Below are 10,316 nucleotides of genomic sequence, written 5' to 3' on the forward strand. Positions count from 1 at the left end.
TGCTTTACTTCAGACACGAAAGGACTGTTTCCCTTTTGATCACACAGACATATATCTAGAATAATGGCAACTAAATAAAGAGAGAAAATTAGGACTGATCAGAAAGATCTAATTATGTAATATTTCATGGATAATACTAAAAGCAAATTAAGGATGAACACACCAAAGATGTGGATTCAGTTTGGATACAGTGACTAAAACTGGCCTTGAACTCATAACTTTCCTCCCAGTCAGCGACCAAATGATGAGCACCGCATGAATATGCAGAGAAAATATGGCATAAGGGATTCAGCCACGAGAAGTCGCTTACGCATACTTGAAAATCATTTGAGAACAATGACAGCACTGAAACTTGTTTCTGACCTGAGAAGCCAAACATGAAGTTAAGGCACCTGAAAAACATATGGCTGCATTACACGTCACACAAAAGCAGGATTAGTTTAGAAATACTAGCAGATCTTTAACTGCCAAGCCTAAATCAACACATACTTCTGTGAGCACAAGCACAAACAAAACTTGGTTTCCTATCAGTTCACCTCTCACAGCTGATTAGCTCGGTGTCCACACAGGTGAGAGCTTATCCTGCATTGCCTGTGCGGTCACAGCGGCTCTCACGTATCTATAGTCTCTGGTGCTGAAAAGCGTGAGTTTCCGTGGGAGCCTCATTCTCTCTAGAAACATTAACAAGGCCATCGGATTTTTTAACACTACCTATGGCAGCGTGACACAATGGTGTCACCTATGTCTTGCTCCCAGAAACAAGAATAAGCCTTGTTTGTTACAGGAAGTCTGTTGTTGTTGTTGCTGTTTTCTTTTTTTTTTTTAATTATTTTATTTTATTTTATTTTATTTTATTTTATTTTATTTTATTTTATTTTATTTTATTTTTTATTTAAAAAAATCAGTTAAAAAAAAAAAAGGTTTATTCAAGATAAATGAATGGCTGTGCTTTCTTTCAGAACTTCAGCACTACACTTCTGGTAGCTGTCCCCGCAACCAGGAACAAAATGTTTTTTTTGTTCTACCCCAAGTGTCTTTTTGGCATTAATTGTCACAGAAGTGATGTCTGATGCAGCAGATCGAGATTCCTGCAATTCCTGCAGATAATTACTGCCTGTTAAGTGGCATAGCACAACTGCTTTTGACATGCTTGCCTCTGTGGTAAAAAAATCACCACACTTGGGAGAATATTAGAGCCAAAGGATGAAGTTAGGCAATCTGAAATAGACTAGGGGATACAGTCTGCAGAGAAACAAACTTGAAATGTGCTAAAAAAATTATGAAGAATCAACTGCAATTTAATTGTTACCAGTAGTAACCACTTTGGAAAGAGCATTAAAATAGAAATGAGTTATGTGCTTGTAGGAACAGAAGAGCCAACTGCTACTGAGTTATAAACCCATGTAATTAAAGTGCAATATGTTCTAAATGTTTAGTTTTAGGGTTTATAATCATGGAGATGATTATAAAGTCCAATAAAGACGGCCTATATTCACATAATACAGAGCACTATGTGATGAGACTGTGCTGGGTACATACTGACACAGTTACACAAAGGGATAGGAAATGAAAACCTTCAACCCAGGATGTTCAGCATTTGGGCATTTAAATAAGAACAACCTGTTTTAAAAGGAAAAATAATCTTCACATCCCATTGACTTTGGCAGAATCCATAGCATTTTTAAAATCCTGCTCACCTCTACTGAAATTCCTAATTATGGAAATAGGCACCTAATTTTAGATGTTTTGAAAACGTTCACCTATGGGCTTGATTTTCTGCTCTCCCTGGTATGAATGCTTCCATCGAGTCCATGGAGTTAGTTTCACAGGAAACCTGCCCCGTGACTGAAAATCAGGCTCTATGCCAGGGTAGGAACAAGAGAATTTTGGTTGTCTTTCTTCGAAACACAGATCACTGGCCTGGTGTTAAATATTTTGAAGAAAGTAAACAAGAAAATGTAAATCAGTGGGTGCTCTGCTGTTAGACCCTGGCGTTTGCTAACATACAGAGATTTATATTTTCACATAGTTCCTACCAAAAACCTCCACTGCTTAATTTCACTACCAATAGGCCCTTTTAAAGCAAAACTATATAGCTATTATCATGTTCCTATCTCTTAAATTAACTTATTGAAATGATTTATATGACTTCTGATTATTTTTTCGCCCATGCTCTTAAATTCCTTTATTTTCCCAGCAGGATTTTCTCACTGGAGACACAGCCAAGGCTAAGTTAGGAGGGAACTATGAGAACAACGGAGCAATAACTGCACTCCTCTCAAAAGGAAAGCTTATACTCCTGGCCAGAAATCATTTCCTGGACTCCACACTTTGCTGCTAGACCTTGCTCACAGACAGCAGATTCCTTTAGTTGGAAGTAATCCCTGTCCTGTGCTGCTCCTCCAGTTCCTTGATCCCCCGGGATGCCCCGTGCCTCCTCTGCTTTTCCGGCAGCAGTGGCAGGTGCTCAGCACTGCTGGGGATGGGATCTCTGCTGCCGCCGTTGCAGAGAGCAAGGTCCAACAGTTTGGTCTTTTTTTGCGAGCTGAAAGTAAGCCTGCTTTTCCATAATCCCCTTTGGAAACAGAGACCGATCTCTTCTCTGTTTGGAGCACCTCCTAAAATGATGTTTCATAAACCTCACATGCTTGTTCAGTAACTGCTCCGTGATGCATAATTAGATTCAAGCTCAGAACGAATGCGGCTGTCTCTCTGAAGGGGTGACTGATGGGAACGGAAACACACGAGTAGGAAGATAAAGGCACGTAAAGGTCCTGCGTTACAAAAAGGCCAAGTTCTATGTAAATGTCAGCGCAGGCAGGCAGCTCCTCAGAAGGAGTGCAGCAGTTAACCTTCAGTGCATCAGCACTTCACGAATCATGCAGTAATGCACTGAAAAGTAAACCACATACTTGTGAATAGATCATTAATTGCTGAAAGGGGGAAATTCTGTTTTACATAAAAGAACTTTTCTTTGGCTGTAATATTCATTCTAGACTGGAAACACTATTTCTCTTTAATATTTTTTCAAGGGGATTGTGCAAGTTCACTGATGAATGCTAACGTTACACAATGTTTACCCAGGACTAAACTTGATGGAAACATGAATCAGAAATGTATAGGTTTCCATAGTAAAGCTGAAGTGTCTGTAGCAGCAGCAAGCCCCAACATTCCCATACAGAAGCTAGAGAAATATATTTGCCAAGAGAAACAGCAAAATGTTGTCAGCCGCAGAGGTCTGGGGGAAAGCAGAAGCATGAGAACTGTTTCCAGCCTAAGTCACCTCTCGCCACTCAGCACTGACAGTTTACTCTTGAGCAGGTACATCCAGAGGCTATGCCTCAGCCGCTTGTTTCAGCGATCCGGCAGGAATCCAAGCACCCTATTTATATTATTTCTGTTAATTTCAGCAGAAAGTGGGTGAATAACACTTGGAAGGAAGCGTTTGGAGTTTTGCAATGCTGTATTTTCCATTGCTAATGGCTTGATCCATCTTGCAATAATTTCCAGTGAACCCCTGCGCAAGTAATTGCACTGAGTTAATTGTTGGTGTAGCTCCACCGGGTAGGAGTTCACGAAGTTCAGCCTCTGATGCCTCTGCCAGCCCTGTTTACTTTCCCTCTCACAGCGCAGCAGCTGGCAGGGCTGCTCCCCGCTCGTGGCTTACCACCCTGCCCCAAGAGCTGGCACTTCCCAGCCCGCTTCTCCGGCTCAGGCAGGTCTCCTCTCCACCAGGACTCACGTTCACACCCTTTGCCCTCGCACGTCTCCGCTGCTGAAGGCGGCTCATCTGGAGCTTGTACCAGAACCACCTTTTGGCAAGTTTCTCTGCACAGCTCTCTGACGACTTGCCAGCTCGTTCACCATCTGCCAGGCAGGCTTGTGGACGCGTCCAGGCTCAGGCAGTGCTCATCCTCCCCAGCAGGATGATGGCTTGCTGCTGGACGCATCCTCCATCAAATCGGTACCCATTTCACAGGAAACCTGATGGGCACAGGTGGAGCAGAGCCAGCATCCCTTTAAAATACCGCCTGAAGGTGGTACGCCTCACCATGCCAACAGAGCTGCTCCTCCACCTGTGAGAGAACACAGTGAGCACATTCACAACAGAAGAATTACTTCAGCTACACTGGTGAGGATACTGAAATTACAGATGACTTCCTATGTGCATTGTAAATGAAAAGCATAAGTCCTTTACATAGTGAAGCAATTACCTTGCTGGAACAACGAGTCCAGCCTACGGTTCCACCCAGGCTAAATTAATACCACAGCTCCTATTAGGCTTACGAGAGAGTAGGACAGGGAAGTAGCACGCTGTTAAATGCAGAGCAATATTTAATGTACCGCACGCGTGGTTTACTAGAGAAGCTGCGTAGTATTTACCAAAGTAGACAATGAGTTGGGGTTTATTAGGTAAATGCCAGAGCTATTGCAAAACTGCCATGGCCGGGTTCTAAAAGTGGTAGGTGTGTAGTTATTAGCTAGAGTCCTTCTAATATATTCATGGCCATTCAGTGACATATACTGTGTTAATAGTGAAGACTGAATAGAAATGGCATCAAACAGAAAGGGTTGCACATAGAGTCATCAGGACTTGTTTTGCAGTATAGACGTATGAAAATTACCCACATTTAGGTTTCACTGGCTCCCAATTTGGGGATTTTTTTTTTCCTGTTTTAGATTCCCCCAAATTCCACTCATTATCTGCTTTCCTGTAGCTGTATAGCTCGTGGTGATGAGCTCAGTGGTTTACCTTGCTCCTTGGCAGGGTTGCTTGTGTCAGTTCCCAGCTGCATTCTCTCAGTGTCCCGGACCTTCTGTGATAAAGAGCAAGCCTACATCACCCCAAGCGTAACGTTTGTAAACTTCTTTTGGTTTATAGTAATCTTTCCAGGAGTCTAACAGTCTCTGGAAATTGAGAGTATAATAGCAACTACAGAAAAAAAGGGGGGGGGGGGGGGGGGGCCATGAAACGCTGGGCAGGCTTGATTCTACTTTGTGGGGTAACAAATACATCTGTGCCTGGCAAATGTTATCGGTGGTCAAATCCATGGCCCACATACAAAGGTCAACTCCCCTTCATGCAGAGGGAGCTAGGATTTCAGCTTGGGCTATATTGGGTAGTGCTTTCTTTGCCCCTTTTACACTAGTTAAACTGTAATTGTAATCCTTAGTTGATTTATTCTCATGTTGCATAACATCATTTGAAGTGGAAGGAAAGTTGACATTCATGCAAGGATCTCACAGGCAATAAAGTACAGCATGTATACTGAAGAAAACTTGCAGTAAGTTCTTAAATTGCTTACATTTGGATGTCAATTAAAACTTGAAAATAAAAGAGATCGTGGTATGTGTTTATAGTGAAGTCAGTGTTTATTTAATTCAGCTATTTTTTAAAAAAAACTAGCAGGACAGTTAGAACATTGTTGCACTATCTTTGCTTATATTGCTTTTGGCTCCTTCTGAATTTCTTGGTTAACTTATTTTCCCTTTAAGTTCTTAACTGAGTTTTTCTTTGCACGAAACATAAGCAGCTTTGCTGCCTCCCCAGCACAGAGCCTGATTGTTCTGCTGACATCAGTGCAAGTCAGCAGTGAGCCCACCACGCTATAGAATCACATCGATGTACTGGTGGTGTCAGACATACAGCAATCAAAGCCCTTGTTTCAAAGTTGATTGTTTTTGCTTAAAAGAGAAAAGATGAGTACAGAACACATTTGTTTTCCTTCTTAACTGAAATGCCAAATAAGTGCTGCAGTTCTGGCATCTGCTCCATGTGGGATTTGCACACAGGGATCACGTTGTAGAAAACAGGGCCCTAGTCACAACCATGGCCTTGATCTGAAGATCTTTAAGAAAGGGAGAGGGCTTTGCCCCTGTTTGTTTGCAGCCATTGAGACTTTTTTTCCACTGCCCAGAGCCAATAGCAAGCCATCATGGGCTGTCAGCAATAAAGCCCCAGCAACAAACACGTGCTGCATTTAAAGCCCTTCCTCAACTGCTTCACCGAGTCCTTCGCCCTGCATACCTAGTGCTTTCAGCTTTGCACTCGGCAAATGAAACACATCACCTCAAGACCTGCAGTCTTTTTTCTTTCCCTTTAAACAAAGAGGTACATCGCTTGTGAGAGGGACGGAGGGGGAGCTGGGGAGAGGATACAGGCACTGGGCTGTCCTAGGAGGCTGCTGCATGCTACAGCATTGTGGGGACTGCCCCAGCTCAGGGCAGTGCCCTCCAGACACCCCAGCACAGCCTCGACTCGTGAAGGCACAAGTGGTGCAGAGTCCCTTTTCTCCCTGGCTCTGGTCTACCTCTGAATCTTAATCCCCAGGTTGCTATCAGACTTCTGGGTTTATGAGGCAGGACACAGGGCCCTCGCTGCAGAGCCCTGCCCCAGCACCAGGCACCCAGCACCCCGTGGGGCCACCCCCTTGGCCACTTGCCTCGCACCCCGCGGCTGCTGGCATCTCTCTTCCCCTCTGCAGCTTTCCAGCCGTGGTGCTTGTTTGCGCTGCGGCACCTCCCGCTCCGATAACAGCCGCCTCCATCTACATGAGAGGTGCCCCCAAGCTGTACCTGGCAGCAGCTCCGAGCCCTCGGACAACAGGGGCTCCCCGGTGCTCGCAGGGCTTTAGCGGGGATTAGGCGGCGCTGCTTACGCAAACTGGACCCTCCCGACCTCGTGGGCACACCTGCCTTTCATCCCCGGCGTTAAAGGAAAGATTTACAGGTGGCATCTGAACCGAAGCACGGGCTTTTTACGCATAATTACTCAAGAAGCAGAGGTACCGCAGGTGTCAATCAATGCCTCATACACGCATTGCCCAGCCAAGCCCTAACCCAAAATTGGTTCACAAAATATCTGAGCTGCTGCAGCGTGCGGAGAAGCTGCAGCCTGTGCTAAACAGAAAGCCAGAGGCTCCCTTGTGCTTCTCTGAGGTGGGGAATATGTTTTCAGTAGTGTAGTTACAAGGGGAAAAACAGGCAAAGGCAAGGTGAATGAAACAAGAGGAAAGCAGCCGCGCTGCGGGTGAATACGGACAGCAGGATGTGGGCAGGAGAGCAGAGCGCTCACCTCTGGCCCGGCCGTGGCGGAGCTCGCTGCCCTGGTGCCACGCTCACCCGCTGGCCAGGGTGCCCCACCAGCCCCCACCTCGAGGACGACGTAGGCTCGCGGTCCCAGCTGGTGACTCCGCATTTCTTCCCCTCTTCCACGTGAGATAACAGCACTCACCTTTGCAGAGCAGTAGTGTGGACGTCGCAGGCCACGTGCCATCTCCGCTGCCATAAATCCAGGCTTAGATTAACTAGAGAACAAAAGGGTGGGGGGAACAGGAGGTGAACGCCCACCTAGCACAGGCAGAAGCTACACCGACGGAAGCATAATGAGGCAGTGGAAGCCACTTTGGCTGGTAGCTGCCCCGACCCGTGGCCACATGGGTGGTGGGCACTCTCCAGCCCCTCTGGATAGCCCCAGGAGGACAGGCAACCCCGGCCCCCTACACAGGTTCCTTCCCCGAGACCTTTGAGGAGCTGAAGCCCAGAGGGGAGGGCTGCCAACGTGCAACGCTGGCTGCTTTATGTAGGGGAGACGAGCAGTGTTTACCTGCTGGGACAGTTTGGGTTTCAGTATTTATTTTTTCATGGCACAGTCTCTGTGGAGCAATAGGGCTCCACTGTGTGCCACTTGCAGCAGGCATCAGAGACAAAATATTGTGCCCTGGAAAGGCAGGGCAGACACGTACACAAAGAGAAAAGGGAGGTGGCTGATGTCCATACTTAAAAAAAATAAAACTCATTGATGACTTGCTATCATTACCTTGTCAGCTATTCAGGAAATTTAAAACTCATTTTCATCACCATAAATCGCAAATGAAATACACAGCAAGCATTAGAAGTGAGTAGCTATGACTCTGATGCTTACTCTGTGGTATTTTAAGCATCATTTGTCACTGAAAAAAAGACAAAACATAAGGAAAACGACAGAGCTCAGACAGAACGTCGTGTGTAGAAATACAGGCAGGGAGGAAAGGATGTAAGGGCCTGCTGTAACTGCTGGTGAAAGGCTGCATATTTTCAGTCATTTGGGTTTTTTCCTATGACACGCTTGCACGATTTCCCATTAGTGGGGTAGTTTGAAGAAACACCTTTTCACTCGCTTTTGGCTAAGGAGTAAGCAGTGAAGTATATGTCTGTGCATGAAAAGAGAGCATTAAGAGTATTTAGAGTATCGGTGTCAGCTGCACTGCTGCCAGTGACTGTGCGTTGCATCAAATACTCTCCTGCAGAGTATTTTCGAGTATAAATGCAGAATCAGAACTGGAGGGTTGTTCTTAATTATAATTTGGATTTTCCAAAAATAAACACTATCCTAACCTCACCCACGCTGGCTTCAGTCGCAGGCCTCTTTTTTGGCAGCAGCTCCATCGACTTCACTCGCCTCTGGCTGCCTCTGAGGTCGATTTCAAATTCTTTTCAATCCAATAAAAAAAAAATGAAATAGGAGAACAGTGTTAAAGCACGGTTTTCTAACTTATAAAACATCAGTAAAACTGAAAAATGAATAGCAAAGGCCATAAAGTAGAATGAGGAATACAGAAAATACATTCTCCGAGAAACAGCCCTTTTCACGTTGCTGCTCCCAAGCCACGTGTGTGTACATTTTTGCACTAAAAACCCTTGAAAACACAGACTTCTTCATCTTTTCAGATTTCAATTTGTCATCGGGTGTTAGCAGATTATTTAGCGCACAAGCCTGCTAAACAGTCCCTTTGTTTTATATACATTAATTGCTCCTGCTGTCAGCCAGAGGGAGATGTATCACCGGCAGGATAATATATAAAGCTAAGTGCTGTTTTGCCAGGGAGAGCAGAGAAATATTCAGTGATTTTTATAGCACCTTCTCCCTAAGGCCCACAATGCACTTTACAAGTAAGATTGAATTAAGCTTGTCAGCACTCTGTATGGGAGGCAAATATTTCTTTCCCTATGCTAGAGAAGGGAAACTGAGGCATTAATATGAAGTCCTGAGCAAAACATTTAGCTGCATGCTTTCAAGCCCTTGAAACTTCTCACACAATTTAATTAAGCACATGCCCAAGCGTCTTGCTGGAACGGTGCCTGAGAAGGATGCTACACCACGCTGCCATATATTCTACAGCTGGGAAAACACCCCAGGTTCCCTATCACTCACTCTCTAGCGACAAGGACTTCTGTTTTAATCCACTGCTGACCCCAGAAATGCAGGTGGAGGCTGGGCGGTTTGGTGCTGAGCTTGCTGCTTCGGTGGAGCAGGAGGAGGTGAAGCCGCTCCGTGCTGAGCCAGCCCCAGGCCCGGTGGCAGGGCTGGGAGCAGCGGGCGGGCAGCAGCGGTGTGCCCACTCCCAGCCCCATGGCATTTCTGGGCTGGAGCTGCTAGGACACCCACAGCAAGCCCACAGCTGCGACCCCCTGCTCTCCTTCCTAGGGGTCTAGCTGCTGTTTGCAGGCAGCCCGGTTGCAGCTGTGTATTTATTCACAGGAACCAGGACCGGCACTGGTTTTTTGTTGTTATGCCAGGCTGTGAACTGCAGACACGGAGATGGGTGCACCCACGTGGGAAGGAGCTAGCTGCTGACCTGTTTAGATCGATTTGAGCCAACGGCATTTCTCTTGCAAGATGTGGCTCCCAAATGAATGCTGAGCTTGAGGAAGGGCACCTCCTGCCAAAAGGATGGCAGCAGAGGAGCACAGGTGTGAGCCCACTTGCCTGGCCTGAGGGAGCGCATCCCTGGGTGACGGCGGTGGGTCCCCTCCAGCACCTCAGGCGCTGCCATTCGCTTCCTTGTGAGACAGCACTGACACCCAGACGCCGCGGTCTTGCTTCTGTCCCCTGCTGCACATGACTTCCTGCAATTCAGTGTTTGCCAAGTGAGGTGCGATGTAAAAACTACATGAAACATAAGAAAGGAATGATCTAAAGCACTTCTAAGGTCAAGTGATTTGAAAAAAAACAGGGCTGTATAACTCTTGGGGGATTTAAAATCTGTTTTTAATGCATATGCTCATACTGATGACCCTACACAGCAAGCCTGAGATTGAAACAACCCTTTTCAATTAATATATAATGCATTATTACTAACACCGCACATACCCTAATTAAAGGGATAATAGGGAACATATCATCTCTGTTGGTTGCTGTGAGTGACCCGCAGCTGGGAGCTAATTGCCTGGCCTCCCGCAGGAGCAGATGGAGCCGAAGCAGCCGCAGGCACCCAGCCGATGCGAAGCCTGACGCAAAGCCCCCCGCTCGGCAGCCACCTGCCCCACGGGCGGGC

General features: G+C 46.2%; 1 long non-coding RNA gene across 1 annotated transcript; it reads right to left on the reverse strand.

Moving 5' to 3' along the window:
* Window positions 1-4,334: 4,334 nt before the first annotated feature.
* On the reverse strand, window positions 4,335-8,473 carry LOC118172235. Its single transcript, XR_004753598.1, has 3 exons — window positions 8,377-8,473; window positions 7,235-7,307; window positions 4,335-4,817 (listed from the first exon to the last, which is right to left on the reverse strand). It is a non-coding gene; the product is annotated as an uncharacterized LOC118172235 (long non-coding RNA).
* Between the last annotated feature and the right edge of the window lie 1,843 nt (window positions 8,474-10,316).

This window comes from Oxyura jamaicensis, chromosome 10, assembly GCF_011077185.1.
Source record: "Oxyura jamaicensis isolate SHBP4307 breed ruddy duck chromosome 10, BPBGC_Ojam_1.0, whole genome shotgun sequence".
NCBI classification, from domain to species: Eukaryota; Metazoa; Chordata; class Aves; order Anseriformes; family Anatidae; genus Oxyura; species Oxyura jamaicensis.